Genomic DNA, 27,045 nt, shown 5'->3' with positions numbered 1-27,045 from the left:
ATGTGTCCTCCAGGCTCACCTACGTTGCCTCAAATTACTTTTTTTCTTTTTTATGGCTGAATAGTATTCCATTGTATATATGTGACACATTTTATTTATCCATCCACCTGCTGTAGGACACCTAAATTGATTCCATATAAACTATTCTATTGTGACTAGTACTGCAATAAACATGGGAGTGCAATTGTATCTTCAATATACCATTTTCCATTCCTTTGAATAAATATCAAGCAGTGAGATTTTTTAAAAGTCCCACAAAGTTCCAAGAAGCAAAACTTGAATTTGTCACATGCCAAGTACTGTGTGAAGTTACATGAATGAAATGATGTGTAGGCATTATATTAGGTATCACAAGTAATCTAGAGATGATTTAAAGTACATAGGGTGATATGTTTAGGTTATATGCAAATATTATAACATTATATATACATATATATACATGAAATATACATAGTACACTAAATAGTATAGTATTTTAGTATATATATTATCATACATACCAAATACTATATAAGAAACTTGAGCATTTGTGGATTTTAGCATCCATGGAGGGTCCTGAAACCAACCCCCATGGATACCAAGGAATGACTGTAGATTCTAATTGACACAGAGTTTCCTTAAAAGAAGCAACACACAGATGATTTTAAAATCCAATTGATTTATCATATTCAAATATATTTTTAAATGTTCATACAGTAAACTTCACTTTTTTTTGTCATGTAGTTTTATGGTCTTTTATAATTGCACACAGTTGTGTAACCATCACAATCAGAATGTATAAATAGAATGTATAAATATTCTATGACCCAAAAACATTCCATCATATTGTCCCTTTGGTATCAAACCCTCCCCATGCTTCCAATCCATGGGACTCACTGGTATGTTCTCGATTCCTGTGCCGTTGCTTATCCCAGGATATCATTTGAGTAGAATCAGCAGAATATGTAGGTTTGGAGTCTGGCTTCTTTCGTATAATGAAACTGAGATCCATCTGTGTTATTCTATCAGTAGTTCTTTCATGTTTGTTGCTGAGTAGTAGTCCTTTATATGGATGTACTCAAGCTTCTCTTTCTATCAGTGGAAGGACATTTGGGTTGTTTCTGGTTTTAAGAATGAAGTTACTATAAACACACCAAAAAAGTGCCCATTTTACAAATGAAGAAGCAGAGACAAGTCAGAGCTTCAGTAATCAAAACAAAATCACCCATCTAGGAAGTGGCCAAATCGGGATTCAAACTTGTCTTCTAGATTCTAAGTCTGGTTTTTCTGTTGGGTAGTGCGGCTCCCCTCACCACACTGCTTCTAGGCTACTATGATATCAGTGGGCAATCAAGCATCAAGCTGAAATCAATCAGGCTGAAACAGGAGGTAAACTGGTTTTGTCTTCATGATATTGTGATCATTGTTTCTCTTCTGAAACATGGAGCTGAAGTTGCAGGCAATTTAACGTTTTTATTTCTTATTTTTTATAAATTTTTTAATTATTGTAGAGACGGGATCTCACTATGTTTCCCAGGCTGGTCTTGAACTCCTGGCTTCAGGTCTTCCTCCTGCCTCAGCTTCCCAAAGTTCTGGGATTACATGTGTGAGCCACCATGCCTGAGCCTGATGTTTACAGACCAAAAGTAAATCTCTCAAGACAATTGAGAACAAGATAAAAGAAGCACTTCTCATGAAAGTCAGATTTAAGTTTCTAAAATTCAGCTACCTTTGCTAGTATGCATTCTTCCAAATTGATGGCTCTTTTCTCTCTGAACTTGGGAAGAAAGGGAAGGATTCCAAGAAGGAAGAGGAGGGTAGCTCATGGGATTCTTTGGCACAGAAAAATGGCTTCCCTATATCTGCTCCTTGAAAAATGACATAATTAAGGAGAGAAAGTCCCAGCGATTTTGTGAGGAAATAAAAAATGCCTGCTATGTTACTGTGTGTTCCAATAATTAAAGATTGACTTATGATGACAAACTCTTTTAAATAGATGGAGTTAAATACCTCTTAACCTGAACTATTTTTAATTGATAGAGAATAAAAGTTTCAACTGGGGCCAAGAAAGGAGTAATTTCTTGATGGTGGCAAGACTGGACAAGATATGCAGATAGCCAGAATACAGATAAAGTAATTGAAGGTAAAGATAAAGAATAATTCATTTTTTCTATGATACATTTTTTAAAATAATAATAACAATCTCAGATATGCAACTGGCAGATTTGTTTTTCATGTCTTGAACAGCTCTGATCATTTCATGCAGGACAATTAAGAGCCCAGTGACATCATGTTTTAGAGTTTTATTAAATACTCATGCATTGAATGAAACTGATCAAGATGGGGGAGAAAAGACAAATCCTGTCTGCTTTGCAATCCCACTTTCCAGGGCAGCTAAACTGGGGTTTGGATTCCAACTGGTGCACTCCAAGATAAGGATGTTTCCCATCCTTGGGCAGCCAGATGAGGCCAGAGATGGGCCAAGCTCTTGAGCAAGTCACTTGCAGCACAGAAGATCCTCAACTATCTTCCAAATACGATTAAGTTGACCCCGGTTTGCGGTATAAATATTTTTATTTTCTGAGTAAACCTCATGTGAAAAATGTTGGGAAACTCTTTAGACACAAAGCATCAGATAATCTAAAATCAAGCATTTTTCCTTTAGCCAGAGTTAGGCTAGCTTAAATTCCCAGCTTCCCCCTTGTTCAGCCCATGCTCCCTGCCCAAAAGTGGAGAAATGCTACGACTCAATTCAACCAGACATTCCCCAATAGGATAAATATGCATTTGCATATCTCTGCCTTTTCCCAGTATTTCCAAAGGCAGTCAAGAAAGGACTGCCACACAGAATCCCGTGAATTCCTATGTTCCATACCATATTCATGGAATTACATTTGATACGTGAATAACAGTGAAACGCTATTGCTTCTTATATTTGAGATTTGATCTAAAAGAAAACACAGAGAGAAGTCTGAGTTTTTTGAAGGCAGAATGTGTTATAAGGGGAAATATATATATAGAGAGAGCAATTAAACATATATCATATATTTGGCAATTAAGATAAGTACAAACAGTTGGGATTTTCAAACATCAGCTCTTTGAAGGAACAGAATGCCTTAGAATGTCCACCCTAGTACATACCCTAGCAAATTAACTTAACAGCAACTATTTAAGAATGAGCATCGGGTCTATGCTGAGTAGAAAGCATGACATTCTAGGATTACGATGATAATTCTACTTTTACAAAACCGAACCATATGGTATTGTTAACGCTAAGTGGCTTTCCCTTGGAGGTTATATAAAAGAATGACGATGTATTGGATGACCTTTAATTATTCAGTTTCCTTCTAAGGATAGCGATCTGTATTCTAGCTCCAACTGTGGGTCAGTGACTAAGTAAGAGAGACTCAAAGAGAATTGCAGCCAAGAAACGAATAAACCAAAAAACACAAGCACCTGATCTGTTTCCTTCGTACGATTTCTTTCACTCTGTAGGGCCTATGTATAGTCATCTCTCCCACTCCCTATTGAAATAAACAGGTCTAATAACACCAGATGTGAATGACAAATTTGAATTTTAAATTTCGAACACTACCAGTAAGAAGCAGGCGGCAACAGGGGAGCAGAGTATCACCTTCTGAAAACATAACCCACCTCTTACACCACAAACTTCAGGCCTTGGCAACAGGAGGCCAAGCCTGGGAGCAGCCCAGCCTGGGAGCTGCCCTGCTGCTGCTTTCTAGAGAGGGTGGAAATGGATGTGAACGTAGCTCAGCATTCCAGAAACACAGCAGCCTGGCACAGTGAACGCTGGAGTGGGGCCTGGTTCTCGTGCAAGTTGCATGAAAGATTCTCTGTTCTCCCCAGGTCCTGGAAGGTGTGAGCTACAGGTGCAAGCAAGTAAAAAGAACACCTTGATTTAACAAGGATGTGTCAATGGTGACCTTCAATTTGTTGTCCCAGCATGCAGCACCGTAGCTTATCGCCCTGCAGGAAAGCCCCCTGTAGTCAGGGAGGTTTGCTGGGAGGCTGGGGCAGACGCTGGTGGCCTGTGCTCAACTTCACACACTGGCATTAGCACTGGAGGGGATTCTACCCAACCTTCCAGCAAACAAAAAAGCATTCTTTAAAGTGGGAGGGTCGGGCGCAGTGGCTCACACCTCTAATTCCAGCATTTTGGGAGGCCAAGGCGGGTGGATCACCTGAGGTCAGGAGTTCGAGACCAGCCTGCCCAACATGGTGAAACTCCATCTCTGCTAAAAATATAAAATTAGCCAGGGGTGGTGGCACATGCCTGTAATCTCAGTTACTTGGGAGGCTGAGGCAAGAGAATCACTTGAACCCAGGAGGCGGAGGTCGCAGTGAGCCGAGATCGCACCATTGCACTCCAGCCTGGGCAACAAGAGTGAAACTCTGCCTCAAATAAATAAATAGAGAGGTACTGCAGGAGATGGTGTTTCTAAGACCATGGAGAGATGGTAAAGAAAGACAAGTTGGGAATTGACAGAGAGACTGTACTAGAACAATGTTTTCAAGTTCAACCTAAGGTCAATAGAGTTTGCTAGATACAAGAAACATGGAAATAAATGTTCTTTCTATTTTCCAAGAGATTTGAGGAAAATATTCACTCTGAGAAAGCACTTCCTTATGCTTCTCAAGATGAAAAGAAGGTTTCTATTTATGTATCATCCAAATGTCCTGGTGAGGAGCAAAACTTATTTGTCAAACACACTGAACCTACCCACCCATATTGACTCATCCACGATCTCAGATGCTCTCTGCAATCCAGAATCTTTAAAAAGGAAAATCAGATACTTCATTGGTGTTTTTTCCAAGAAAGTTACTTATTATGACTTTTGTAGCTTTGCATTTTTTCTTTATTTCAACATGTTATTTTTAAAAACTTTTTGGTTTGTTGTTAATTTCCTCTTTTGCGGGCTCAGTTGTACAATATGGTATGTGTGTTGGCTGTAATTTTGGAGCTGAATTTATGGGCCTGCTATAGTTCAAATGATAGTCTATTTTTGCTTGTTTTATTTTTGCCTGGGCTTGATATGTTTTATGAGGTTCTTTCCTATAGTACTGGCATTCATATCTGGCATAACCAAAATTCTGTCTCTTATTTAATATTCCTTCAAAGCTTTAAATCTAACTATTTTCTTTTCCTTTGTGTGATGTTGGAGCTTGTTGTGATTTTTAAAAAATATCTGGAAACATTTCCTTCCACATCAGAAACTCAAGTTTGCAAGAAATCCCTTTGGGAGTCTTCAAATGTTTATTTGAAGGGCAGAGAGGAGGGACAGCCAACACTGGACCTCCTGTCCACCCAGTTCCTGTGTGCAACTGTGGGGGAAGGGATGAGGTTGGTGTGAGGAGACTGGCACTGATTCTCCACCCAGACCCTCTGAAGCTCTTACCTGCCTGATGTCCTCTTTCCTCTCTAGTGAGGTACGACCTCACTGCTCTCATTAGTAAACAGGCTGCTCTTCTCCAAGCTTCCACTTTCACAGTGAAAATGAGACAGCCACTACTGCTGGGTTTCTTGTACAGGCTGACTTGACCTTCCAGGAAAAATGTAAAAACAAAAACCAAAATTGTAAGGAGGTTTGGGGGAACACAGGGTGGTTCAATAAGGTGGGTGCCTGTGTTAGTCCACGGAATAAATTTCTGCACAATCCACTCCACCTAAAGGAAGCTATAAAAACCTTATGATTCCCCAGGAGCCCCTAGATCCAGCCTGGCCCTGCCCCTAGCTAGCTATGTGGCTTTGCACAAGTAACTTCTCCGAGTCTGAGTTTTCAAATAAGTCAGGGATGAAAGGGATTGTGGGATCTTCAGGCCCAACTCCCTGCTATTTCTAGTGTGGAAATAGAAGATTGGAGGAGCCGAATGACCTGGCAAGCTCACGGTTAGTTAGAGGTGGGTCATCTGAGTCTCCATAAAATCTTTTTTTCCACACATCATACAGTTTCTCTCACCTGTAAAACTTGACTGGGGAGTGGGGAGAATTTGGCAGTTAGGAGGAGTGGAGGGGAAGAATTGCGAAAGTTTCTGGAAGTTTCCATGCTGTGCGGCCTCCATGGCTGTGGGAAGCTGGGTTGATGCATGTTCAGAGCAGCCATTTCTAATACCTCCGTTTCTTCCTCACTTGTCTCCTCGCCATCTCTTCCCCGCACCCTTCCACCTTTTCTCCACACGTCGTCACTGTTTTCTTCTTTGTCATCTCCCTGCTTCTTTTCTATTCTTCATGATTCTGAGTTAGGAAATACCTTACCTTACCAGTGGGTATAGTTTATTGTGCTTTTTTGCTTTTTTTTTTTTTTTTTTTTAAGAGAGGGTCTCACTCTATTGCCCAGGCTGGAATGTGGTGGTGCAATCACGGATCTCTGCAGCCTTGAGCTCCTGGGCTCAAAAGATCGTCCCACCTTAGCCTCCCAAGTAGCTGGGACTACAGGCACGTGCCATCACACATCACACATCTCCCAACTTTTTTGTAGAGAGGGGGTCTCACTATGTTGCCCAGGCAGGTCTCAAACTCCTGGACTCAAACGATCCTCCCGCATCGGCCTCCCAAAATGCTGGGATTACAAGTGTAAGTCACCATGCCTGGTCTTTTGCATACTTTATTTTCTTTAAAAGAAAAATACGAGAGATAGCCAATCGGTAAAGAAAAATTAGGTCCCTTCAAAGACAAAGTGTTTCCAAAAAAATTTTAGGAAGATGGAATTAGATGGAAAAAAAGATCTCGTTTTCATATTTTTGGGCTTCAGAGGTTAAACCATTTCTACAGAAGGGTGTGCTAGAAAGAAAAGTTAGAAGTCTTGCTTCTGGAAAATGCAGCATTCTAATCAAGTGTTGCCTGAGAAGAGAAAGCAGAGAGTACTCATTGTACTAATGTGAAAAAGATGAATGACACCTAAATGGGTTTTCTTTGCATCACAGACCACGGTTAAGTGTTTTACATGCATTTGTCACTGCTATTAATGTAATCACATAAAACTTTCTCTTGTTCTCAAGTGCTTTTAAAGTGAGCTATTTGAGCTTTTGATTCTGCAGGTTTTCCTTCTCTTTCAAAATTAGCAAAGGTAATATGTAAGCCCTGAAACTTTTTTTTTTTTTTTTTTTTTTTTAATGTAAGAACAGAAGTAAAGAAAAGAGTATGGTAGTTGCTTGGGTAAATTGAGAACTGTGGCATATCTTTCATGGGCTGTTGCCCATAATTGTAATAAAAATATCCTGAGAGGATCATAAAGGACGTTGCAAGTGTCTTCTGAAAGATATATTAGTACCAGATCAACTATGCAGACCGTCTACACAGCCATTCTTCTCCTGTTGTGTTTTCCCTCTGACTCAGGAACTCCTGGTCACCTCAGGGAGAGACTCCCTGCTGTGCCCAACACAGCAGGAAAATCTTGGGATGGACACAGGGTAGTCATGGGCTTTGCTTTGGCATGGTTTCTGGAGCCCACAGAGTTCTAACTGTGTCAGAGGCATGTGAACCAGAGCAACTCCATCTTGAATGGGCTGGGTAAAATGAGGCTGAAACCTACTGGGCTGTATTCCCAGACGGTTAAAGTATTCTAAGTCACAGGATGTAATAGGAGGTTGGCACAGGATACAGGTCATAAAGGCCTTGCTGATAAAACAGCTTGCAATAAAGAAGCCAAAAACCCACCAAAACCAAGATGGCCACGAGAGTGACCTGTGGTCATCCTCACTGCTACACTCGCGCCAATGCCATGACAGTTTACAAATGCTATGGCAACGTCAGGAAGTTACCCTATATAGTCTAAAAAGGGGGAGGCGTGAATAATCCACCCCTTGTTTAGCATATCATCAAGAAATAGCCATAAAAATGGGCAGCCAGAAGCCCTCAGGGCTTCTCTGTCTATGGAGAGGGCATTCTTGTATTCTTTTACCCTCCTAATAAACTTGCTTTCAGTTATGGACTCACCCTGAATTATTTTTTGCATGGTATCCAAGAACCCTATCTTAGGGTCTGGATCGGGACCCCTTTCCTGTAACAACTAGAGTGGGCTCCTTGAAGGGTAGTGAAAAGCTTCTCTTTACCACTTCATTGCACCCTGCCCCAGCCTCGAGAGTGAAAGGGGACTTGCCTCCTTTCTTCCTTCAACCAGAAAGACCTGATTTGAGACTTAGCTCACCATTTCCAGGCACCATGGCCTTGGACAAATGATTTAATCTTTCGAAACCTCAATGCTTCACATAATAACCACCTTCCAGGGCTCCACTGAGATCATGCATGGAAAGCACCTGGCATAGAGGCTGGCACACAAAATGCACCTTGTGCTACATGTTCCTTCTGCCTGCCAGCCTACTAAAGGACCATGAAGTTACCAAAAGTAGCTTTGAAAGCCATTGAGACTTTCTTACTCTGTAATAATTGGGAAGAAGCAAGTTCATTTTTGCTTTAAATTAATAGACTTTGTAAAAGAGCAGTTTAGCGTTTACAGAAAAATTGAGCAGAAAGTATGAAGAGATCCCACATATCCCTTGCCTTGCCCCATCCTCACCCCCGACAGTTTCTCCTGATGAGATAGGAGTTTGCAAGACTAGTTTCCCAAAACACATGTCACAAGATCTTGCTGATAGAACAGAATGCCACACAGAAGCCAAACAAAACCTGCCAAAACCAAGATGGCGACAGGTACCCTTGCTGCTGCTACATGCTAATTATAATACATGAGAATGCTAAAAGAAACTCCCACCAGCACCGTGACAGTTTACAAATGCCACAGAAACTCCCAGAAGTTGCCCTCTATGGTCTAAAATGGAAAGAAATCCTCGGCAATGGGGAAATGCCTCACTCCTTTCCCAGAAAACTTGTGAATAATCTACTGCTTGTTTAGCATATGATCAAAGAATAACCATAAAAATACTCAACCAGCAGCCCTTAGGGCTACTCTGCCTGTGGGTAGCCGCCCTTTAATTCCTTTGCTTTCCTGACAAACTTGCTTTCACTTTGTCTGCTTGCTCTTGAATTTTTTCCTACATGAAGCCAAAAATGCACTTGGTTTCCTGGGCTGAGCCCCAATTTGGTGGTTTGCCCTGCAACAATAGTATTAATATTTTCGCATTAGTGTGGTACATTTGTTGCATTGAAGAGCCAATGTTGATATGTTATTCTTACTAAATCTGTAGTTTACATTAAGGTTCAGTCTTTTGAGTGTAAATTCTATGGGTTTCGACTAACATATGACATACATCCACCATTACAGTATCAATCAGAATGGTTTCACTGCCCTAAAACACCCCTGTGCTCCATCTATTCATCCTGCCTTTCTTCTCTCAGAATTCTTGGCAGCTGCTGATCTATGCCTCTATACTTTTGCCTTTTCCACAATATCATATAGGTGGAATCATATAGTATGTAGGCATTTAGACTGGCCTTTTTTTTTACTTAGCACTATGTATTTTTTCCTCCATGTCTTTTTGTGGCTTGATAGACCATTCGTTTTGATTCTTATTTCTCATTTCAGGAATAATATTTCATTGTCTGGAGGTAACACAGATTTTTTTATCCATTCATCTATTGAAGGACATCTTAGCTGCTTCCAGGTTTTGGCAATAATGAATAAACTTGCTATCAATATTTGTGTGCAGGTTTTTGTGGGGACATAAGTTTTCAATTCATTTGGGTAAATATTAAAAAGCAAAATTGCCAGATGATTTGAATGTGTTTAGTTTTCTGAAAAACTGCCAAACTTTCTTCCAAAGTGGCTGTACCATTTTGCATTCTCACCAGCTTTTTTTAAATACTGAAAAATCCCTTGGATGAAAGGACACATTTCTATTAGCAGTCACAAACATTTGCAAGTCCCTATGTTTTGTTTGCATCCAAAAGTCAAGATTATTTGAATTTCTAAGATACTCAAACTTTCATTCCAAGAGCTTCCTGCATCTGAAAGTTATTTCTTCCTGTTACAAAAAATGTAATGTGCCATGTGGGAAAAAAATAATTAAAGGCATGATAAGGTCAAAAATATATTAAAAGAGTAAATTTGTAGATAAAATTTTCATTTTTTTAACACACACAAAAAATGGCAGGTCATTCACATAATGTGGAAACCATAAAACCAATGAGGAAAAAAATAATTCAAATAAGATAATGCTGTGATACGGGTCACTCTAAGGAGAAATCAAAAAGGAAAATAGACGTTTAGCTAAAATTATAATTTGCTTTTTTGGTTGTTTTAAGTTCTAATGTTTTTATCTTCACTGCTGTATCTTTCTGTGACCCCAAGCCAAAGGAATATTACAAGAAATGTGTAATTTCTCACAACTTTCTGATAAGACAGGTTAAAATAAGGAAAGTCAAAAGAAAGGGAGAGGAGAGTTAAGTTGACTAGGGCTTTATTCTTGAAAGGACATCAAGTGTCTCTGAGAGATTTTTCCACAAGTTGGCTAAGAGTGGGTAGACTATAGTAGAATAGTTTTGCCTAGAGTTTGATGGCTGCTTATATGAAACTCTGACTGGAGAAATCCCAGTTTATGGTCAGTCTAGCAAGAGCCAAGCAAGCTTTCTGATGAATATCCAGTTAACCAAGAGGTCTATAATTTGGGAAGAGTAATGAATTGAGATTTTTAAAAAATGGTCACATACCCTCTGAGTCAGACAGCAAGCATGTCTAATTTCTGTGGTCCTGAAACCAAATGCCTTGAGGTAAGACTGGAAGAAGGAGCCAATAAAACATCAGTGGATAAAATGACCAGTACTTGGGTCAGACTCCAGAAAAGAGAAGAAAAGCCTGGAGGGTCTCATGGTGGCCACAGTAAATGGGTAGGTATGGCTGCTCCCCTGAGAGATAAACCCCCCAAGAGCACAGCTCCTCTGCTGGTTTTTCTTCTGCCCTTTCTCTGGTGATACTCTTTCCTGCTTCCTACTGGCTTTTCCTAACTTGACAAGTCACCAAAGGTCCTTTGACCCGGGAGATAACCAGAGATGTCATCTATCAAGGCCATGGCTAGGGGAAGACTGCTGGTCTGCAGGTTTAAGCAGAAGCTGATTTGAGTACGAAATACCCTGGGGCAAAGAGCACCACAGGATAAAAATCCATGGAATACTAGATTTGAGAAGGCAGAGATAGGGAAATAGGAAAACAAAACAAAACAAGAAGACTGTTGTGAAAATCTTTTCACATCTAACCAATGACTAAAACAAAATTATTTGTTATTCTTTGTATATATGCAGTCTCAAAAGTAGCACAAATATTGCTTGGTAAAAATTGAATGGCATACACATGTTCTCACTCATAAGTGGGAGTTGAACATGAGAACACATGCACACAGGGAGGGGAACATCATACACCGGGGCCTGTTGGGGGGTGGGAGGCAAGGGGAAGGAGAGCATTAGGACAAATACCTAAGGCAAGCAGGGCTTCAAACCTAGATGATAGGTTGGTAAGTGCAGCAAACCACCATGGCACATGTATACCTATGTAACAAACCTTCATGTTCTGCACATGTATGCCAGAACTTAAAGAAAAATAATAAACAAATTGAATTGTGTATTTTTTAACCCTGTCTACTTGAGATACTGTGTCCAGCTAGAGGAAGAGAATAAAAATCATGCCGGGCTGGGCCCATTCCCAGTTTTAGAACTTGGCAGCTTTTTCAGAGTTTTACTCAAGTTCTCAAGTCAAAGAAATCAAGTAGAAGAGGTATTCATGTAAACATGCTGTGTTTTTCTGTGAGTAACAAGTCTACTCCAGTTATTTATTTTAGATTTACAAAAATGTTCCCATCCCAGCAGCTTCAGGGCATGTGACAGTATAAAATTTGAGACTCATTAAAGAAAATTTCTATGTATTTCAGCTTTGTACAATAGCTTCCTCCTGGCCCTCTGAAAATATTAAAATTTCTTGTACATGCAATTTGTATCATTCCCCAATTGCCAATGAATTTAAAAATGTTTTGGGGTACCTCTACCATTAAAAAATAGTCTCATTAGAAAAGGAGTAATTTTTTAAAATGACATATTATAGATTTTAGATTAGAATCTAAAAATTTCCCCCCTGCACTTTTTACAAACACTTTTTCAAAGGTTTTAATGTGTCGTTTTCTTGACAGTTTGGTGTTTTCCCTGCAAGCATGTGTTCTTTTTAAAATGTTTATCATCTCCTGCATCTATTGATGAGTTAGGCCTGGGAAATCTAATCCAAGGCATTGGACTCACAGGAGAACTGCCCTCTGCTTGGCCTCATTTAGAAGGAAGGACCTCTGGGGTTAGTCACCCAGATATATTATGCATAGAAGAATTTGCATTAGAACTCTTACACTGCTTCTCTTTGAAAAATGGAAATCTATTAGTGAAGTAATGCATCATAGGTAAACTTTGGATGGTTAACATTTTGCCCTTTCCAGACATCATCACTATCTTATTTTCTTTAAGTCAGTAGTTTTCAAATATTCACTTCGAGTATTAGAAAATTGGGATTTTCATGACCAATTCACAATGTGCTAGAGGCCGTTAACATATTTATGGGGCACCTATGATATGCAATTCATAGTACAGGGAGTACTTAAAGTAAATCAGTAAAATATTTCCTTTCTGACTCTTTTTTTAAATAAAATATTTTATCCCTTTTGTCAAATAATTCATTGTCTCTCTGGAGAAAAAAAACATAATCAAACAAAGCATTTTAAGAATGATTGTAAGGCAACATTTAAACACATGAAGAATAATGTAGTGTGTTCTTAGGGCTGTGGAGAGATGTTAGGAAGAGAATTATGAAGAAATCATAAGGGGCTTGGTGAAGATGTGATGGTTTCCTGGAATACCTGCATTTTGACCTGGATTTTGATGGTTAGACACAAAGGGCAGAAGCCAGGACTTGTTAATACAAGTCCAGGACATGAAATCCCCATGCATGGGCAGGATATGAATGGGAAAAATGGACACAGCTAATGAACGTCTACTTTAAATGTCTTAGAAATTATGTTTTAGGATTAATTTTTCTTCTTGTATTATATAGACTTTGGGGCTCAAATAATGTAAATCAACTAGAAAGAGCTGAAGTTTTAAAAAGAGGAGTTGTTATATGGATACTAGGAAATCCATGACACCCTAAGGGGTCTGAGGGAATTAGAGAAACACATAGGAGCATCAATCTAACAGAGTAGTCATTCAACAGAAACAGGCATCATGGGAAACCTCCTCCAAGCCCCCTACTTTCTACCATTTCACTGCCAATCCTCTGCTTCTCCTTTTCCATGTATTTCCCTTTCTTTCTCCTCTCCATCTTTCCAGGCTATTTCCTCAGCCCCTGATCTATGTGGCAGAAAATATGGCCTCAGTGTTTATATTTTCCTTCACCAGCACAAACTGAAGTTGAAATTTCTTCGGCCACCCTCAAAATTGCCAAGAAAGGGATGTTGCTTGGCTTAGCTGATTAACCCTGGACTGATAAGACTGGAGCCTATTGGGCCTTGTCACAATGTCTAAAGATGACTGTTAGGAACCTGCCCCTGTGACTAGTGGTGGGGATAAGGGAATTCCAGAGAAGGACACCTCAGATAACCCAATGTGTCTACTATACTTATATATCTAAATTCTCATTTTAATTCCACTGGATTCACACTTATCACAGCTATGGAATATTTTATGAATTAGATTGTTCTAGTGAGTTCTTCAGAAGCCTGGAAATATAGTCCCCAGTTTGAGGATGCCATGTCTTGTGGCCTCAGTCATGGCAGTAAGGCACAGTTGAGGTAGCTTGGGGTCTGAAATTGGAAAATAAGCGGTTGAAAGTTCTGGTAACTTTTTATAGCGGGGGCTCTTCAGTCATCTTCTACTGTCTTTTCTGAATAATAAATTTACCACTTCACCATCTGGACTTAAATCAACCAGCCTGGGTGTATTAGTCTGTTCTTACGCTGCCATGAAGAAACACCTGCGACTGGGTAATTTATAAAGAAAAGAGGTTTAATTGAGTCACAGTTCCACATGGCTGGGGAGGACTCAGGAAACTTACAATCATGGCAAAGGCACCTCTTTACAGGGCAGCAGGAAAGAGAATGGGTGCCAAGCGAAAGGGGAGCCCCTTATCAAACCATCAGATCTCATGAGAACTCACTCACTATCACAAGAACAGCATGGAGGAAACCGCCTCCATGATTCAGTTATCTCCACCTGGTCCTGACCTTGAAACATGGAGATTATTACAATTCAAGGTGAGATTTGGGTGGGAACACAGCCAAACCATATCACTGGGCAACATGACAAAACCCCATCTCTAAAAAAAAAATACAAAAATTAGCCTGGTATGGTGTATGTGCCTGTAGTCCCAACTCCTTGGAGGCTGAGGTGGGAAGGATCACTTGAGCCTGGGAAGTTGAGATTGCAGTGAGCCAAGATCGTGCCACTGCACTCCAGCCTGGGTGAAAGAGCAAGACCCTGTCTCAAGGAAAAAAAAAAAAAAAGCATAAGGAAATTACAGAGCCATTGTGTTAACTGTTCCGCTCATAGACATTTTATCCTGGAATTTGTTCTTGATTTATAGTAGAAGCCATCCATTTTTTGGAAAAAAAAGAAAAAGAGAGAGAGAATGAAAGTAAAGTGTAATTGCTCATTCTCATAAATCTTTTTGTTGGCATGTCTGTTATTACTGAGAATATTTTTATAGACCTTATTAAGATTTTCTGAACCAAATTGGCATAGTTATATGCAGGGGTCTTTTTGCCATGAGAACTTCTTTGCTACTAGTAATATAAAATCTGCTAAATAGGCTAAATACCTGTCAATGAAGACCACATGAATTCATTTTATAAATATGCCTGGAAGGCCATAGAAGAGGTACTAAGATGTTTAGAACTATGGCTATTAGTACAGCCGGCCTCAGATAAAACTGATTTCTAGAAATCAAGCTATTAATATCAATGCACAGGGTTTATAAGCTCTGGGTCACCGGCTCTGCTTTCAGCACTGGCCTCAACTGCCTCATAGCTTCTCTCGACTCCATGCATATAGGTCACTGACGTACCCAAAGACCAAAGCACTGATGATAGGTTCTACTGCTTTGAGATCTATATTGAGTTAGCGTCATTCATACCACATAAAAAATAATTCAGCCTCAAGATATGGTTTAATTCTTCTTGCGACAGAGAACATTAGGATTTAACATTATGTGTCCTCCTGTGAAAGAGTAACAAAATGAAAGAGTTACATGATGGAGCTATGGTTGTTGCTTTATTTCAACAAAAGAGAGAACATAAAAGAGGAGACACTTGATTAATAGACTGAGGAAAAAGTATGTGAGGCTTTATATTATGCATACCAATAAGAAACCCTTGTTACATCTTGAAACTGAATCTATTCAGCAACATCTTCACTAGTTTGTTCAAAGTGAAATAGGTTAATTTCCAGCTATGTTCCCAAATACCTACCAAGGTCTTGGGCTTGGGTCCCATTTAGGAGGCTGAGGCTGACTTGAGATTGTTCTGTATGCAGGCTGGGATATAAAAGAAGCAATTCTCAAAGCTAGATTTTACACCAGAAGTTCTTCAAGATCTCATGAAACTAAGAAGGAAAGGAGAGAGAAGACAGGGAAACTGAGGTTTCAAACTAAAATAGAGTAGACTGTCCATCAATCTGAAGGAAGGAGAGTGGGCAGGAAGGCTGTGACCCCAAAGAAGCAGAGAGAGTAGGTAAGGATCAAGCCCAAAAAGTAGACTCCATGGAGGAAGAAAATCATCAAATTGTTTGCCATGGTAGCCCCAGTGTCTAAAATGATGTCTGGCACATTGTAGACAGTCAGTTAATAATAAATGGCTGACTGAATACCTGAATGAATGAAAGGAGAATTTGTATGATTCAGAGCACAAAATAAATGTCTCTTTTATGTCAACTTCGGTATGTATGGCATAAAATTGCTTTTAAAACTATCTGACTATACTAGAGTAGAAATATGCTCCTAAAGGGGTGAATGCATGAAGCCAGGCTGTGCAAAAGGGCTTTCCCTTCATATTTCATTATAATAATTATCTCCATAATTATCACAGTAACCGAACTTCCACTGAGTGCAAAATCTGTCTCGGACATTTTCCTCTGCTGCTTGAGTGTGTCTTGTGTTTTCTCTTTTTTATTAAAAAAATTTCAGAAGCAATACCAAGTAAAATTGAATGTGTGATATCATAATAGCAAATATGCCTTTCCATTAAAGGTATTTCTTAAAGTGTATCATTTTCCCTTTACTATTTTCTAGACTTGGAAAATGTCATGTTGGCAGGATCAAACTCCTCGCCCATAGCATTTGACTTGCTCTGTCCTCACTTTACCCGATACTATTAACTCAATCTCATATTCTACCATGTATTCACCACCATAATTAAACTGACCTGCTCTCATCTCCATCATATGTTTTATTGCCTAGATTTTTTGGTTATGTTTATCCCTGTATCTGGATGCTATCCAACTTTTCTATAGTTTCTACTTTCACTTTTCAAATTCTAGTTTAATTTGCTGTGCTTTCTAGAACGTTTATCTGTCCAGGATTCTTCACAGAGTTTCTATTGAATTTATAATTTTTAGAACAAAGCCAATATTTAGGTACTCTATGGAGGTTCTTTCATGATATTTCAAATATTTCTTAAATATTTCATGATATTTCTTTCAAATATTTCAACAATAAATATTTGTTGATTTTTTTCCAGCTGTGCTTTTGTATGTATTTTCATAGCTTTATTTATTTATTTATTTATAATTTGGTTATTTTTTTGAGACAGGTCTCACTTTGTCACCCAGGCTGGAGAGCAGTAGTGTGATCTAGGCTCACTGCAGCCTTCACCTTCCAGGCTCAAACAATCCTCCCACCTCAGCCCCCTGAGTAGCTGGGCCACAGACACATGCCACCATACCTGGCTAATTTTTAAAATTTTTTTGTGGAAATGGGGTTTCACCATGTTGCCCAGGCTGGTCTCCAACTCCTGAACTCAAATGATCTGCTCACCTTGTTCTCCCAAAGTGCTGGGATTACAGACCTGAGCCACTGCACTCGGCCCATAGTTGTATTTAAAAGCTACCAGAGGCCAGGCACGGTGGCTCAGGCCTGTAATCCCAGCACTTTGGGTGGCCCAGGTGGGTGGATCACCTGAGGTCAGGAGTTCCAGACCAGCCTGACCAATATGGTGAAACCCCGTCTCTACTAAAAATAGAAAAATTAGCTGGGCGTGGTGGTGTGCTCCTGCAGTCCCAGATACTCAGGAGGCTGAGACAGGATAATTGCTTGAACCCGGGAGGCGGAGGTTGCAGTGAGCTGAGATCGAGCCACTGCACTCCAGCCTGGGCAACAGAACGAGACTCCTTCTTAATAAAATAAAATGAAATAAAATAAAAATAAAAGCAACCAGTGTCTAAAACACTAGATAGGAGCCATAAGTAGGTGCTGTACCACACATTTTACATGAGCACATTATGCAACACAATTTTCTACGTGCTTCTGAAGTAGAAGCGTATGAACATGATCTGTTGCCAATGAGACTTGTTTATTCCAATGTAGAAAATTATTTTGAAATGTCATAAGTCTTGTGTTTTTCTTGGATTTCTCTGTCTGCTGAGGCATTAGTCTGTTAGCCACAGTAGGTCGAGACTCACATTATCTATCTAACATTATCTATTTCTTTGATTTCTGTATCTGGCTAAGCCTTAGTCTGTTAGCTACACCACATAGAGACTGGAAGTCTTTGCTTTGAGTTTATGAACTTTACAATGACTTTTTCAGAGGCAACATCTGGCTATAAGGACTTCACAGCTGCAGTGGATGCTGTGCAAATGACAGCAGGTTATCATGAGTTCAGGCTGCTGCAGGGCTTTGTGTGTACTGCAACGTTCTCTTCTGTGGTTGTCACCTCTTTAGTTGTCCTTCTGATAAGCTCTAACTCATTCCTCTAATGATGATGGGCTTATAATTTGAAAGCGCTTTCTATGTCAGATGTGGTCCTATGCCAAAAATTTAACATTCATAGTGTCTCACTGATAAAAAGATAATTAACATGTATAACATAATTTATTAAAAACACACATTGCTGGCTTTTGGTTATAGCAAGTAGCATATACTAGAATAATTTCCTGCCATTAACAATGGTCAACTCTGTACAAAATATAAAACGCAACTGCTTGAGTTACCAAAGAGCAACCAAAAGCAGGCAGAAAATGAAGGTGATATGATCCTTGAAATAATCAAAACAAGTTGAGTAATACATATATATTTGTTCTGGCATTTCTTTTTAGGGAAATCCCCAGTCCGTGCAGCATATGGGGTCTAGAGCTCTGTTAGAGAATAGAAATCCTTCTGCACTGAGAAGCTCAAAAGTCAGAGTTCAGGGCTGCCAGAGTACCTGAAAATTGAAGGAAGAAATTCTATAAATGAAGCAGTCACCAAAGGGAGCAGATCCTCAAATCTGCACAAAATGACCCTTCATATTTTTAGCGATATTCTGAAATGTCAATTGAAAAGAATGTCTTAAGTGGGAATCAAATGCTCAAAGGCTGAAGGAGCTGGGCAGAGATTTCAACATCTGCCTAGTCTGGGTTAACAGAATTTGGCATTGAAGTCTTACTAAGTTAACAGGGCTTGGTGAACATCCTGGACTTTCCATTAAAACTCAGAATGGCCACACCTTAGGAATAAGAATCGCATCCCAAAACAAAGATCAAAACAGAAATAGACTCACCTGAACAAAGCCCCAAACTAAAACCAAACAGTGAAAGCATCAAGGTAATCCACTAGTGTTTCAACTGCCTGCTAAAAATAAAGCCTCCTTACTCTTCTGAGGAAACTGCCAAACACAGAAGCCCTGTAATGTATCATCATGCACAATGCCCATTGTAAATTTCTTTTAGAAAATAATTAAACATGGGCCAGGCACAGTGGCTCACGCCTGTAATCCCAGCACTTTGGGAGGCTGAGGTGGGCAGATCACTTGAGGTCAGGAGGTCGAGACCAGCCTGGTCAACATGGTGAAACCCCGTCTCTACTAAAAATACAAAAAATTGGATGGGCATGGTGATGCGCACCTGTAATCCCAGCTACTAGGAAGACTGAGGCAGAAGAATCGCTTGAACCGGGAAGGCAGAGGTTGCAGTGAGCTGAGATCATGCCACTGCACTCTAGCCTGGATGACAAAGTGAGACTCTGTCTCAAAATAAATAAATAAATAAAAAATAAAAAAATAAAAATCATTAAACATACAAAAACCCCAAAAAACAAAACAAAACACAATATAAAAATGTGACCTATGACCAAGAAAAAGATGAATCAATGGAAACAGACCTACAGATCTCTCACGTGAAATTGGTAGCCAAGGGCTTTAAAATGACTACAATAAATACTGTTAAAGGATCTTCAGGAAAAATAAATGAAGAGACAGGTAGTTTCAGGAGACAGATGGAAACTCTAAAAGAGAAACAGATGATACCCCTAGAATTTAAAAATACAGTATCTGAAGTTTCAAAAGCATTGTTAAGATCAGTAGCAGGTTGGACAACACAAAGTAGAGGATCAGTAAAGGTGAAAACAGGTCAGTAGGAATTATTAAAACTGAAGCACAGAAAGCAAAACAATTGAGAAAAATTGAACAGAACTTTAACAAATTATGTGAAAGTATCAAGTGGTCAAACACACATATACTTAAAGTCCCAGAAGGAGAGAAGAGAGAGATAACAGAAAAAAAAATGAGGGAATATTGGACAACATTTTGCCAAATTTGATGAAGAATATCAACACACAGATTCAAAAAGCATAGCAAACCCTAAATAGGATAAATTACACAACTAGACACATTTACTGAAAACCAAAGAAAAAGTCTTTTCTTTTTTTTTAGAGATTGGGTCTCACTCAGTTACCCAGGCTGGAGTGTGGTGGCACAATTACAGCTCACTGTAGCCTCCAACTCCCAGGCTCAAGTGATCTTCCCATCTCAGCCTTTCAAGTAGCTGGGACTATAGGCATATGCCATCACACCCAGCTAATTTTTTATTTTTTGTGGACATGGGAGCTCCCTATGCTTCCCAAAATGGTCTTCAAACTCCTGGGCTCAAGTGATCCTCCTTCCTTGGCCTCCCAAAGTGCTGGGATTACAGGTATGAGCCACTGTACCCAGCCAAATATGTAGTTTTAAAAACAGCCAGAGACAATATTACATGTAGAGGAACAATAATACATTTGACTTGTTATCAGAAAAAAGGAGGGTGGAAAGTAATGGATTGGCATCACCAAACTGCTAAAATTAAAAAAAAAAAAAACAAAAAAAAAAAAGAAACCCATGAACTTAGAATTCTACATTCAAAATATAACCTTCAAATGATAACCTTCAAAAAAGTGAAGAGAAAATAAAGAAAATCTCAGATAGGCAAAAGTGGAGATAATCTGCTGTGAGCAAATCCGTCCTATAAGAAAGGGTAAAGGAATGAGCATTTCAGGCTAAAGAGAAATAATACTAGATGGAAATTTAGAATTACAGGATGGAATGAAGGATATGTGAAATATAAATATGTGAATAAATATAAAATATAATTTTTTCTAATTGTCTAACAGACAAGGCAAACAACCATTTTGAGGTTATGATTTATTGAAGCTTACTTTATATCAGGCACTGCGTCCTAAATGTTTTACAAATATTAATTCATCCCTACAATAATACAAGATGCAGAGATGTGCAGGAGCATGCCCAAGGTCACAATTAGTAGGTGGTTAGAGTGTAGTGGATAAAACATGGTTCTGGAATTAAGCAGACCTGGATTCAAATCCCATCTTTCCACTTACTAGCTGAATCCCTTCAGTAAATTTTCTTAATACTTTAAATATCAGTTTTCTTGTCTATAAATTTGTATAATAATAATATCTATTAAGTTGTGAAAAATCAAATGATATTGAAATAATTCATGCAAAAATTATTATACCAAAGCTGGACACCTCATAAGCTCTCCACAAACATGAGCTTTTATTATTATGTAATCTGGGATTTGAACTTAGTCCTGTTGGACTATAAAACCCATCACCAAGCTTAACCAGTGTGCCATACTATCTGTATCCCTCAGGGTACAGCTCTAAATCAGGAAAAATGCAAGAGAAAAAAACAAAAACAAACTCCTTCCCTATTAGGGAATTGAGAGTATAGAAAATGCAAATGTCCCTGCCAAGTTAAAGAAGAAAAAAAATCTGCTACTATCTTTGATAGAAGACATCTGTTTTCAAAATTCCTAAACTCAGGGGTGGAAATAAGGGCAGAAATATTTGTTTTAAATACCTTTGGATTCTCCAGATTCCATCTCACACAGCCTTTTATGGTTTTGTTACAGCAACACATATTCACTATCAAAAACAAACAAACAAGCCATCACCAAAGATGTGCATCTCAGAACGTGAATGATATCAAGCATTTGAAATTGTTAGGACAAAAGTATTTTTCTTGTTCTGGCTAGTTTTGTTGTGTGTGTGTGTTTTTTACATTTTAAGCCAAATTAATCAATCTGATGACCCCATAACATTTCTGTTATTATTTTGATTTTTTTTTTGGCTTTTTGAAAGGGCTATAAGCAGCAAGGAAGCTTCTTGTCTATGAAAATGTGTATCTCTATTTAATAGTCACTAAATTTTAGTAGATGCTACAAAAATTTTATATTTGTTTCACTATTCATGTGATTTTAAAATGATTCAATTCTAGGCCCTTATATAATGCAGGTATTAATTTGTTTATTCATGTGTCCACTGAAAGGCATTAGGGGACTGACTGATATTTGGCTATATCCCCACCCAAGTCTCATCTTGAATTGTAGTTGCCATAATCCCCATGTGTCATAGGAGAGACCCTGTGGGAGGTAATTGAATCACGGGGGCAGTTTCCTCCATGCTGTTCTCATGATAGTGAGTGAGTTCTCATGAGATCTGATGATTTTATAAGGGGCTTTTCCCCTTTTGCTTGGCACTTCTCCTTCCTGCCGTCATGTGAAAAAGGACATGTTTGCATACCCTTCCTCCATGACTGTTAGTTTCCTGATGCCTCCCCAGCCATGCTGACCTGTGAGTCAATTAAACCTCTTTCCTTTTTATTAGCAGGGTGAGAACAGACTAATACAGGGTCATACACAAAAGTATAAACATCCAGATATGACATTCTGGAGAGGAGTTAAAGAATCTCCAAGTAATAATATATATGGTATGGCACCTGCTGTGACTTAAAGATTAGGGCAAAAGGAAATAGGAGGATAGAGAAGAATTCTAAAATGCCTTTGCTATGAGTTGAGTATTGACATATGTAGGGGAGTTCATCAGATCTTTGTTCAAAAAATAGTTAGGAAATACACAGTCTAAACACACTACGATCCTTAAGGCACACACATGGGGTACTGTTTTGAAAGTAAAACATATTAGGTCTTAAAAATGCCCATCTTAAAATTTAGCCTTTTCTGGGTCCATATTAATTTGCTCTGACATTCTATAAATGAATAAGCTAAAAATAAACATAATATTGATATGTTTAAAGTATATTTTCTGTCTGAATTCCTAGCAAGATTAAAAGAAAGTGGAGTACATTATGAAGCAGGTTTTGGCATCAACTCGGTTACACATATTTTATAAGATGAGACTCAATCAAACAGCTTTATATAGAGATAACCTGAATTAACAACACAGGGTTATTAGTCGACAAACCTGTCACATATTTCTGTTTTCACTGGGCTTAACTTTGGATGTATTTTTTGATTTTACCTTGGCAGAAATTATAAAATGGTCTCGTGTCCTATTTATTTACTTTGAATTTATTTCTCACGGAGGACATGCTGCTTAAGAAAACAGGTGTTTCAGCACAATCCCTGGGAGGGATTACTTAAGTTTAATGTGATTTTGCCTAAAGAACCAAACAAAGTATTAATGTCTTGTTCTGATACAGGTTAGTAGATGATATTTACTTGGATTTAAATAAATGATGATTTGTCATTAAAATACCCGTGATTCTTACACCAATCTCTTAAAACTTGCCAATTCTTTGAAACCATTAATACTGTCACTATTATGCTTTGGAGTTTGGGGGCTTTGGCAACGTAGGATAAAATCTAAAGAGAATTATCTTACCACTTCAGCACATCATTGGATCTTTCTTTAGTGAGTATGGTTCATTTCTCATACAATAGTAGTAATAATAATAAATGCCATGGACATTCTGAATGCATTTAAAAAAAAAAAAAAAAGATGAGAAGAGAGAAAGCAGCATCTTTGTAGTCAGTATTTTTGTCCTTCCAAAGGGGCTGGAAAGCATTGATATTGCTGAATTGATATCACATGCAAGTCTGAATGTTTTTGTTAATCTTGCTGTGAGCAAAAACTAGAAAACTCAAGACAGCAAATGCCATTTAACTCTCTGGATTATTCAGTGTGAAGTGCATTTTAAGATGAAACTAAAGAAGAATAGGTCCTCCTTGCCTTTTTCCCCCCAACTAGTAAAGAAAACTCAAGCAACCTCCTAGAATTAGAGTTCAATGATAGGTAACAATTTCAGAGAGGTCTGAAGATCTGGTAGATGGATAATGACCAGTTCAGGATGCTGACAGTTCACACCGGTGGCTGAGGACTGCCCATCCTCCGTGTTTGTTTCTCAGTATGAGAGCAACTGTTAAGCTGGACTTCAAATTCTGATGACTCAAAAGATCACCTTCCTCTCAGGGCATCTTCTCAACCATTGTAATGAACCCTAAAATGGACCCTCTCTACTCCAGGACAAGGACACCTTGCGGCCTCCTGCCTCTCCTGCCCCTCCCAGCCCACACTTAGATTTAGGAGCTGCAGGAAGAGAGCTCTGTCTTGAAATATTCTCATTTCTGTTAAGGTCTAGTAACCTTTGAAGTGTGTCTAATTTATTGTCTCATTTACTGTCAAGCTTTACTTACGCCTTTGGTTGGATTTTTACTAAGTGAAGATCTTTCAAGATGTAGGTTTAGTCCAGGTGCGATGGCTCGCACCTGTAATTTCAGCACTTTGGGAGACTGAGGAGGGAGGATTGCTTCAGCTCAAAGAGTTCAAGAGCAGCCTGGGCAACACAGGGAGACCCCCGCCTCTATAAAATATAAAAAACATGGTTGAGTGTGGTGGCATGTGCCTATAGTTTCAGCTACTTGGGTTCTGAGGTGGGAGGATCACCTGATCCTGGCAAGCAGAGGCTACAGTGAGCAATGACCATGCCACTGCACTTCAGCCTGGGCAACAAAACGAGTCCATGTCTCAAAATATATATATGTATGTGTGTGTGTGTGTGTGTGTGTGTGTATGTATGTACAAATGCCTAGAAGTGTATTAAGAAATTGGGTACATTCTTACTTACAAATATAATGGGTTATAGTAACAATGATTGGTCTGCAAAGTGGAATGTGGAATAATTTTATTTGCTCCGAGTATAACTGTTTGATGTTAGAATTTGGCACTTCCTTGTAGGAAATCTATTATAGGGATGTTCTGCCAAGATAAAGGAAGGAAGAAATAAGCACCGCGCCCCAGTAAGACTATATGGAGGTTTTAAAAAACACTTTTAAAAATAGCTTGTCTGATGATAGAATCAATTGACCTTAAGGAATATTTCCTAATCCTACTGCCATGAGGTGTTCATTTCCAAATCTGTATGGCCGTCATTCTGACAGTAGTCCCGTCTCTCTCTTCTAGGTTCCCTAAATCCTGCTCCTAGCTCTGCTGTGGGAAGTGGGGCTAATCTCCATGTGTCCACCAAGCTGCCTTGAATCAGATCACAGTTGCGTCAGGAACATCAGTCCTTGCCTTTCTACACCCTGCCATGAAAAGTGTCTCTTATTTGGGCCTCGTGATGTTACTTCAGTACGCTATTAGCACTGTGACAAGAAGAGCTTGTTCTTTCTGAAGAAGTATCACTTACAATTTTGAGATGATTTGCCAGTTAAAGTCACAATTACTATTCTCTAAATTGACAGAGAAGTGATCTGCTGAATGTTAACTGATAAGAACCTATCTTCTAACATACATGAATCATAAAAAGCAAGAAAAAAAATCAATTTCTGAACTTCCCTTTACCGGTTTCCCTTGATCTATATATACAGACCAAAATAATATTCAGAAATTCTGGAAGGTCTCTGTCTTAGTCTGTTTGGGTTGCTATAACAAAATATCATGAATTGAGTACTTTATAAACAACAGAAATTTTGTCTCACAGTTCTAAAAACTGAGAAGTCCAAGACAAAACTCTAGCAGATCTGGGTCTGGTGAGCCACCATCTCCTGCTTCATACATGGTGCCCTCCCACTGTGTCCTCACAAGGTGGAAAGGGGAGAACTCCAGTCCTTTGAGCCCCTTAGCAGGGTACTCATCCCATTCATGAGGTCTCTACCCACGTGACCTAATCACCTCCCAAAGGTCCCGCCTCCTAATGCCATCACATTGGTGATTAGGTTTCAACATATGAATTCTGGGGGGTACACACGCATTCAGACCATACCACTTTCCAAGGATTGCTTTGCAGTTTCCTATTCTCAGATGTACACCTTCATAACCGTAACAGATCTGAAAGTGCTGGATAATTTGAATGAATGCTGGTTACACAACAAAGGCATGTATCTTTGTTTGATAAAAATTTGTTACAATTCTCTGTGAATAGAGAAAAGATTTATCAGATACTTTTAACAAGACAGAAGAAAAGCCACATGCTTCTCTCTTAGATAAGTAGAAATGAAGGCCTGTCTTACCTATTAGGCCTTGACTGTAAGTCATTATTTCACAGGGGTCTGTTTTACTTAACTAGATTCATGTGTGTATTCCCCAATAGATGCTTTAAACACATATTCTCTGCGAAGCTGTGTGGCTTCTCTAGGAGTAGAGAATACAGAGATGAACGTGTTAGGGTCTTTGTCCCTGATAATAACTTAAAGATCTATCAAAGTTGTACAGTAAATAAGATTTCTGTTACAACACAGTGCCAAGTCTGAGCTCCTGCCTCAACTTTCACAGATTAATCCTTCATAGAAATATGTTAATCAGGCAACATTGTTTGGGGGAAGAATATTATTTTATTAATCATCTGGAAAAGGAAATTTATTTTCCATCTGGAATAAGCATGACATAATTCACCTTCCTTTCTTCTGCATTAGGTGTAAGGGCTGAAAATAATTTAAAAGCAGAGTGAATTCTAGAGTTCTAAAAGCCCTAACGTATCCTAATAATGAATTTACGCATTTTTTCCATTTTTTCCAATAAAGTAAACATTACTTGAAATATATTACTTAACTTCTATTGGCTCTAATATAGGTGACTGTAATTATGTTATACACTTGTTGATGATGATTATTCATGGACAATCTTTATGTCGATTTTACAATAATTTTTCTGCTCGTATGTGCCAGCACTATGCTAGGTGTTTCAGGGGATAGAAAGACAAGGAAAACATAGTCTTTTACACATAAGACTGGGACAACCATGGGGAAGGATAGTACGGGAAGAGATTACAACATGAATGGACACTTTGGAGGAGGATATTTCTGAAATAAAAACTGAACCTTGGACAGGATTCTTGCAGGTGAAGCTAACATCACAGAACAATCAGCTTTAACAGAGTCTTAGAGGCAGGATAGTGAGGGGGAAAATAATGTCCACATTTGGGCAAGGTGCTGTGGCTCACGCCTGTAATCCCAGCACTTTGGGAGGCCAAGGCGGGTGGATCACTTGAGGTCAGGAGTTCGAGACCAGTCTAGCCAACATGGGGAAACCCTGTCTCTACTAAAAATACAAAAATTGGCCAGGTGAGGTGGCACATGCCTGTAATCCCAGCTACCTGGGAGGCTGAGGCAGGAGAATTGCTTGAACCCAGGAGGCAGAGTTTGCAGTGAGCTGAGATCGCACCACTGCACTCCAGCCTGGGTGACAGAGCAAGACTCTGTAAAAAATAAATAAATAAATAAATAATAAAATTAAACAAAAAAAAGAAAGAAAGAAAGAAGAAGAAGGAAGTCCAGATTTGTTAGAATTAAGACTTTATAACTTAGGTCCACTTGTAAATATCAAAAAGGTTTGCATTCCACCCCACCCCGAAATGATATCATAC

At 38.9% G+C, this 27,045-nt stretch overlaps 1 long non-coding RNA gene across 1 annotated transcript; it reads left to right on the top strand.

The window, feature by feature from the left end:
* Window positions 1–560: 560 nt before the first annotated feature.
* On the top strand, window positions 561–26,694 carry LOC103879314. The gene is made up of 3 exons (XR_639890.4): window positions 561–878; window positions 2,020–2,122; window positions 24,645–26,694. It is a non-coding gene; the product is annotated as an uncharacterized LOC103879314 (long non-coding RNA).
* Window positions 26,695–27,045: the final 351 nt, after the last annotated feature.

The sequence above is a fragment of the Papio anubis genome, chromosome 15 (assembly GCF_008728515.1).
Source record: "Papio anubis isolate 15944 chromosome 15, Panubis1.0, whole genome shotgun sequence".
Taxonomy (NCBI): domain Eukaryota; kingdom Metazoa; phylum Chordata; class Mammalia; order Primates; family Cercopithecidae; genus Papio; species Papio anubis.
This window is presented reverse-complemented; position numbering and strand designations above follow the sequence as displayed.